We start from the raw sequence: 8,849 nt of genomic DNA, 5'->3' as shown, positions 1-8,849 counted from the left end.
TATATATTGAATATCACATTTAAACCCTCATTAGTATCATTAGTTATTTATTAGTTATTAAAATTATATATTTATTTCAATTGCCTATTAGTGATAGATTAACAAATTGAATTCCATTGTTGCGATTGAGTATTGCTTTTTCTAATATCTTAGTTCGTAGTTTTAATATTACTCCGTATGGGATCGATAACTAGAACTCCATTAGAGCCCTATATTACTTGAGCGATACGTGTACATGCGTTGATAAGTGTGACTTTACAATTATTGAATATTTTATACATCCATCTTTATTGAATCTATAGCTGTTATTAAATTTTGGTACAGTTGCTGAGGAATTAAATCTTTTAGCAGCAGTATTAATTACTTATATTTTTAAGCACATATAAAGTCGCTGTCAAGTTTTTGGCGTCGTTGCCTGGGAGTAAATAAGAATCATATTTAGAGTAACGGACAAATTAGGATTATTAGAAAATTTTTACTTGAATTGAAATTTATTTTCTTATTTTAGTTAACTGATTTACCTCAATGATGTAAAAGCTATGAAATATTTATATATAAAGAAATGCTTTGAGTTTCAAATTTAGGGAAAAAAAGGTGATGTTCAAAATTATTAAATGCTATCCAGATATAGTAATCCTCACTTGTAAAAGGAAAAAGAAAGGATTGACAACAATCCCTGAAAAGAAAAGAAACATATATAGGATTGAAAGTAATCCAAATGAAAAAAAAAAGAAAAAAAGTATAAAAGTGAGGAGAAGCTTGAGGAGATGCCTAATAAAAAATTGGCTTCAATGGGACCTACCTAAATGGAAAAACTAAATACATTCCTGAACTTATATTTATAGATTAACATCTTTTACTAGTAGCATTCTCATGATGTTTCTATCATTTGAATATTCTAAGTGACTTGGTATTATAACATATAGTCATTCCTGAAATGAATAGAAAACTAGAACTCTTAAACTTGATGACTAGATAATCTTATACCTACAGAGTTATTTTAATTACTTGAGTTTTTTCTGAAAATCTCACTATGGTATTTACTTAAATCAAACTTATAGTATTTTTGAATTAAAACTTTTACTAAAATAGATCATAACTTTTATGTAGTACTAAAATTACTTGAGGACAAGTAATAGTTAAGTTTAGGGGATTTTGACCAAAGGAAAATATGTTGAGATGTTCATACCTATTTTACATTGATTTTGATGATATTGCACTTTAAAGAAAAGTATTTTTGATGTTTTGTTGCAGGTATGATGAATTATGGGCATTGGAGCAAAAAGATGCAAAAAAGAGCGAATTTGGGGCGAAAAGGACCAAAATATGAAGATTTGAACTAGGGCGCCCACGGTGAGATTTTCCCGAGAGTCCAGATCAAATATTTTAGAAGGCCGGCCGACGGCACCCTCGAGGCCGCCGACGGCGAGATCAGCGGTTATCTTAATAGGTGCATTGAATGTGAACGATTTTTGAAGGGATGCTTAGGCAACTCCTGGAAAAACTCTTCTAGAACTTTAAGAGAAGACTTTCGCCAAAAATAAGAAGAGGTTCAAAAAAGTTCAAGAGCCCCAGTAGTGTGTAAAGAGTTTAATTTAGGGTTAGATTGTGAGGAATTCTTCGAGAGATTGCAAGAGTGGAGGGAAAGTGAGAGATTTCTTCCTCCTTGCCACTTTGAAGAAGAATTCTGTGCTATAAAGAAAGTAAGAGATTCAGAGGAACTTTGAGGAGTTTGCTTGGGGAGGAATTAGAGATAAGTGTTATTTACTTGTGGTAGTTTGTATGACTTTGCTTTTATATATAAATTCCAAATTTTGTTGTATCTACCCCATGAATTTTGAGTAGTTACTCTGTCTTTCTCCTTGTCTTGAGATTTTGTGAAATGGTGATTTAAATTGGTTGAGCCATGAAAATGTTAAAGAAGTTGTGATGATACTTTCACTTTGATCTTAATTTAATTTCAATCTGGCCAATTAATTTATTAAAATATGTTGAGTTTTACAACTAAATTGAAGATTACATCCAAGCTTCAGGGAGGTCAAAGCCCTTGGAAGTTGGGTGCAAATAAATAGGGAAATAAAATTATCGGGCGTAGAATTGTATATTTTTGAGTGACAGACTAAAATCCTCAATTCGGTCCAATCGTTTGGGTGCTGAAGTGTAGATGTTAGCCCTCAGGCGAGGGGAATGCGGGAGCTCTGAAGTGAGAGCCGATATCCTCCCAACATAGCCGCAAATTCAGTAAATAAGCATAAGATTAGTCAATGTTCTTTATGCCTGGACCAAAGGGTAAAGAATAGGTATGCTCCTATTTGACACAATCCAATTTGAACTAATTCACTTTATTTTCTTGACAAGAAGAAGGATGTTTTCTTATATATTGAACTTCACATTAGAAATTTTATTAGTAGAATTTGTTATCTAAGAGTTATTAAAATTACATATTTATTTCCATTGCCTATTAGTGACAAATAAGCAATTTGAACTATATTGTCGTGATTAAGTATTGATTTTCTAAAATCTTAGTTTGTAGCCTCTAATATTACCCCCTGTGGGATCGATATTCAGGACTCCATTAGAGCTCTGTTTTACTTAAGATGATACGTATACTTGCGTTGATAAGTGTAACTTTGCAATTATTGAATATTTTATATACATCTTTATCGAATCTACAACTGCTATCAAGTTCTTAGCGCCGTTCCCGGGAATTAAATCTACTAGCAGCAGTATCAAATTCTTATATTTTTAAGCATATATAAAGTCGCTGTCACCCCTCAATTATATGTTAGAAGTTCAAATATATGATCTTTGGGGATTAGATTTCATGGAACCATTTATACCATCTTTCAAAATTTATATATACTGTTAGCAGTGGACTATGTATCCAAATAGATAGAAGTTGTTGCTTTACCTCGATGTTATGCTCAAAGTGTTACAATTTTTTTAAAAATGAACATATTTTGTAGATTTGGCATGCCGAGAGTTATCATAACTTATGGGGGAAGTCATTTTAGAAATGTCATAATGGAGAAGTTATTAAAAAAATATCATATAAATCATAGAATTGCTACAATTTATCATCCTCAGACAAGTGGTTGGCTAAATTATCTAATCAAGAACATAAAAGAATTTTGGAAAAATCTGTAAATCCAACAAAAATGGTTTGGTTAGTCAAACTTGACTTGACTTTGTGGGCTTATAGTACTGCTTATAAAAAAACTATAGGAATGTCCCCATATAGGCTAATATTTGGTAAAGCGTGTCACTTACCAGTTAAACTTAAACATAAAGCATATTGGGCAATTAAAGAGTTCAATTATAATTTAAAAGATGCCGGTGAAAAAAAAATATTGCAATTAAATGAGCTTGAAGAGATAAGGAATGAATCTTATGATAGTGTAAAAATTTACAAAGAAAAGATGAAGACATGGCATGATCAAAGGATTCTTACTAAAAATTTTCAGCCAGTGCAACAATTTTTGCTATATAATGCATGGTTAAAATTAATTCTAGGTAAACTTAAATCCAGGTGGATGGGCCCATTTGTTGTTAGAAAAGTTTATCCTTATGGAGCTGTGGATTTTAAAGATCATAAAACTGGTAAAGTGTTTAAAGTGAATGGTCATTGAATAAAGCCTTATTTTATAGCTGATCTATATAAATTTAATCATCGAATGGTGTTGGCTCAACCAGAATAAGCACTGGTTACGTCGAGCTGACGACATAAAACTAAGCACTTTGTGGGAGGCAACCCATAGTTATTAGTGTGTTTTTGCTTTGATTTTTGTTTGTGTGTGATTAAGAAAATTGAGATAGTATTTTTGAAACTATTATGTGTTAGTACTGATTTTATGACTTTGTTTAGTAACCTAGACATGTTTGAATGAGAATTTGGATGTTAAGTTGACTGGTGCAAAATTGAGAACTAGTGCTTAAGCGCCAATATTCAGCGCTTAAGCGGCGCAGTTAAAAAACATGTGCTAAATTAAGATTCTAGATAGGATAACCACCAATTGATTTGTAAAAACGTGCCAAGGTAGTTTCAAGACATTCCTAGAAGTTATTAGAAGGATTTAGGTCTATAAATAGAAGGGTTTTGTGAAGGAATTTCACCCCAGATCATTTTTAGCCCTAAGAGTCTAAGAAAGAGAGATTTTGATAAGATGTCTTCATGGGAGATGGATTTGAAGAAGAAGGAAGAGACTATGAGGAAGAAATTCATTAGTCAAAGTGCACAAGAAATGTATAATGGTTTCTTAGCCGTTAGTATTGAAGGAATATCAGAAAAGAGCAACAAAATTAATACTATCATGGCTTTACTGGAGATCAAGGTAATTGAGATTCATGCACATCTTGAGCATGTTGGATGACAATTGAAAATGCAATTTAGCCATACTAGTTATATAGAGGAAGTGGATAAGGAGTTGTATCTTAAAAAGAAATGGATTGAAGAAGATAGTATCAGAGCTCATTACCACCGTCCGTTTTATCAACTTTATATTTTGATTGCCCAAGGAGAGACTAATGAAAGACCAGAGTGTGTCCCATCAAATGAAGAGTGGAATTAAATTTTGTGTTTGAGTTTATTTGTTAAGAGTCATTGTGTTTACGTGTTAGTGTTTGTTTTTAGTGTTTATGAATTTTATGTGTCTAATTGTTTAAGTTTGTTAAGTATTTGTAATTAGAAGTGTAAATTAGAAGATTTTCTCATCTGAGACTATTTGAAGTGAGAATTAAGTGTTATATGTACTTTTATTAGTTTGTGAATGAATGTATATGTTTATTTTTATGAAAATTAGTGTTAATTTGTGTCTTGAGTTGAATTGAGTTATATTGAAGAATTTTGAGAGAGAGAAGAGTTGTCGGAGATGAAAATAGTCATTTAAGTGATATGAGAGCATTTACGGGTGGTATACTTAGGCTCATAGTGCACTTTAATTAAATTTAAAAATCTCAAAAATTATGCATTGGCGCCTAAGAGCCACATTCTTGCGCTTAAGCGTGATGTAACCCGAGAGGCAGGCGCCTAAGCGCCACTTAGCCGTGCTTAAGCGTCGGTTCACGAAAACCTATTCGCAAACGGTTAAACGTGAAATTAAACCCAAAAATCGCCATTTTCACCATCACTGTCATCTTCTTCCTCTCAAGTTTGTGATTTGGAGAGCTAGGGCAAGCCATTAAGTGGAGATTTTTGGTGGAATTGTGTAAGATTTGCTAGATTCAGATTTATTAAGGTAAGAGCTTTACTTTTATGTAAAAACTTTGGAATTTTAGCATGTATTTTGAGTACATTTAGAAGAAGTTGAAAATTCAATTTTTATGATGAAAAATGAGGAAAAATCTATGAAAATTGCATAGGAAGTGTAGTTTAAGCTTTTGAAAGTTTAGTTTAGTAGTTTAGACTTGATTAGTAGTTAGTAGTTTAGACTTGATTTTTGAAGTTATTGTGGAATTTTATGAAATTTGTAAAATGACACCAAGAATGAAGAGGGGCAAAGGAAAAAACAACTTTGATTCGAGCAAATTTATGAGTTAGAAAGCTCAAGATAGGTACAGTTATGCTCTGTAATCACAAAAACTTATCTAAGGGCGATGTTTCAAAAGTCTAGGTGGATCTGTAGAATATTTGATCATTCACAGATAGCGGGAATGATTTTGTTATTTTTCTGCTGTGGTAGTTATTTCTGTAGTTTAGGAGTTTTATGCAAACCTCTCTAAGGCTAAAGAAGATCAAATTATGGTTCGAGGAAAATTGGTACCTTTTTCACAAGAGGTAATCAATATGTTTTACCATTTGCCACCTGATATGTTGTGTATTTATGCAAACTATAGTCTTACTGAGATGGAGCTAGACGAGATTATTTCCTATTTGGCTGTTGGAAGAGGACTTTGAAAGATCACAAATGAGAAGAGAGTCAACTTTGACACATCAAATTTAAGTGCACCTTCAAAGGCGTGGAACTATTTTTATTCTGCTCTTCTGTTATCGATGAATCATATCAGTGAAGTTACCAAAGAGAAGGCAACATTGAATTATTGTATCAGGAAGGAAATCTCATCAACATTGGAGCTTTGTTTTATCAGACTATCATCAGTTCTACCACTACCGCTACTACTGTAGGCCTGAGATTTGCTTCCTTGATCTTTTCTTTATGTGAGCAGGCTGGAGTTAGATACGATAGCTGGGAGGAAGTAATATTGTCTTTAAATTCAATTACTAGTGTTAATGTAAATTCATATTCGAAGCATTATATTTTTGGCTGGAGAGGAGGATTTTCAAGGAGTTATGGAATGGCAATGTCTGTTGCTTCTACCTCAGCTGCGTCTACATCTAGACCATCTATCTCAAGACCTTCTACTTCTAGAGGTGAGTCCACAAAAACTCAAACTCAATTATTTCATAGGATAATGAATAATATCAATTATACCACAAATAAGGTAAGAAATTTAGAAACCTTTGTAGATCATATTGATTGGAATAACAGAAGAAAAAGTAATTATGAAGAGAAATTTCATTTATGTCTGGAGAACCTCATTAGGGGTAACCCAAGAGTGCAATTTCCTCCATATCCTACATACCCTGATTATGAGCTTACAAATCTTTGGAATAGAGGTGATTTCGAAGATGATGAGGATGAGGACTGAGTTATTTATTTTTATGTTTGTAACATGTGTTAGACTATGTGCTTTGGACTTGAGACTTGTGATGTGTTGTTTATTTATGTTTGGATTTAATACATGTGATGCGATGTGTTTTTATGTTTTGGACTTGAGACATGTATGTTTGTTTATTGTTTTGGATTTTGTGATGTGTGAGACTGTTATTTTGTTTAGTTTTATTGTGATGTTGTGTTTTGTTAGTAGTTTGCTTTAAAATTATGGGGTAGTAATTGCTCTTGTGAGTTGATTATTGTGTTAGTTATAAAGAATTGAACTTAATTCTATCTTTAAAAAAAAGAGTTGAAAATCTTGCTAACTTTAGTTTTAAACATTAAATTCAGAAAACTGCTACCTTGTATATTTCTTTTATCATGTTAGTGTGTTTACTTTTATGTCGAGACTGGAAATCAAAGTTAGTGTGTTAGTCTATTTTTATGTTTATACCCACTACTTAGAAGTCTACTGAATTGAAGTAAAAATGATAGAAAATTAAACAAAAAATAATTTTACTCATGTCTTTAGTTTTATACTTATCTAATTAGGGTATAGAAATTACTGTAAGCATGTTATTTCAAATTTTTATTCCTACTTATTTATATGTGCTGCTAAATTGTTTAATCTGTTAAAAATTTAAGTTTGGGAGGGGGATGAAAAATATTTTTAAAACTTGAATTTATTTGTTATCAAATGTGCTACAAGTGAATTTGATTGAAAAGAAAAGTGATTGTGTATATGAAGTTATATTAGGGAAGTAAAATTTGATTTTAGAAATGAGTAAGAAAATTTAGTTAAAACTTTGAGTGATGAAGAAAAACTTTCAGTTAAAAATTTTTAGTGTAGAAAATGTTAAATAAAGTGTAACTATCTTTAGTAAGAAAAATTGTATTTTTGAAAAATTTTGAAATATAGAATTTATTTTTAATACTTAAGTTTCTTTTGCTGAAAATAATTTTCAAAACTAGTAATATATTTTTAAATAAAAAACTTATATTAAGACTTTGCTTTAAGAAAGGAGAAGTGGAATTCAAAATCATTAAAGGCCTATCTAGTTATAGTAATCGTTGCCTGAAAAAGAAAAAGATAAAGACATAGAATAAGAAAAAGAAAAAAAAAGTAAGGGAGGAGAAGCTTGAGGATTAGTGCCTAATAAAAGTGCCTAATATAGTGCCTAATAAAAAATTGGTTCCACATTTGATCTTGTTAAAGTATAAGACTTGAGAAACTCTTAAGCTTAAGGATATAATATAGTAAGTAAAATTATTCTTAATAAGAGTTTTGAAGTGGAGATAATAAAAGGACTAAATTCAAAAATTAGAGAATCTACAATATTTCTGAATTAGATAAGAACTCATATTTTCATCTTTCTTAACATTAAAAATTTCTAAACTTTAAGTTGGTCTCATTTACTAAATATTTTTTCTAAATTGGACTACTATATTTCTAAATCTAAATTTTAGTAACTCCTAAAGAAACTCATATACATATCATACTTATTTAGTTTTTAAAGATTGAAGTGTCACCTGAGGATAAGTATTATTAAGTTTGGGGGATTTTGATACACCTAAAATATATAGTATTTTTAGACGCATTTTTATACCTATTTTTGAGATATTTCGCTTTAATGGAAGGTATTTGTGCGTTTGTCTTTTAAGTACAAGTAAAAAGGTGAAAAATGCTAAAAGGAGTGAAAAAAGATCAAATTTGGAGCAAAAATATGAAAATTGTGTAAAAGTGTTTTGGCGCCTAAGCGCCAGATCCGACACTTAAGCGTCGGTGAAACAAAAGCCTAAGCGCCAGAGGTCCCGCAGTTAAGCGCTAGTGGTAGTTATTTGATAGTTTTCTTTATTTAGTCAAATTTTGAAAAGACATTTGAGACACCTATTGGCTAAAGAGGGTGGTTATGACCATTAAGAATGAAAATATTGTAAAAAGACTTGTGAAAGGAATAAAATACTTGTGAAAGGAAGCATCCCATGGAGAATACATCAAATTTGGACACATTTTGAAGAATTTCTAAGGCACCGCTTGGGAAATTTATAAAAGAAGAAAGTTGAGACATTTGAGAGGGGTGCTTGAAAGTTCTGGTGTGCTTGAAAGTTTTGAGAAGGAGGAGTCCTGAGGAGTTTTGAGAGATAGTTTTAGAGAGATTTTCAGGCACCACACAAATTTACTTTATCCTTTTTGTTTTT

This window comes from Phalaenopsis equestris, unplaced genomic scaffold, assembly GCF_001263595.1.
Source record: "Phalaenopsis equestris unplaced genomic scaffold, ASM126359v1 Scaffold000893, whole genome shotgun sequence".
Classification (NCBI taxonomy): domain Eukaryota; kingdom Viridiplantae; phylum Streptophyta; class Magnoliopsida; order Asparagales; family Orchidaceae; genus Phalaenopsis; species Phalaenopsis equestris.
Note: the sequence above shows the minus strand (reverse complement) of the source record.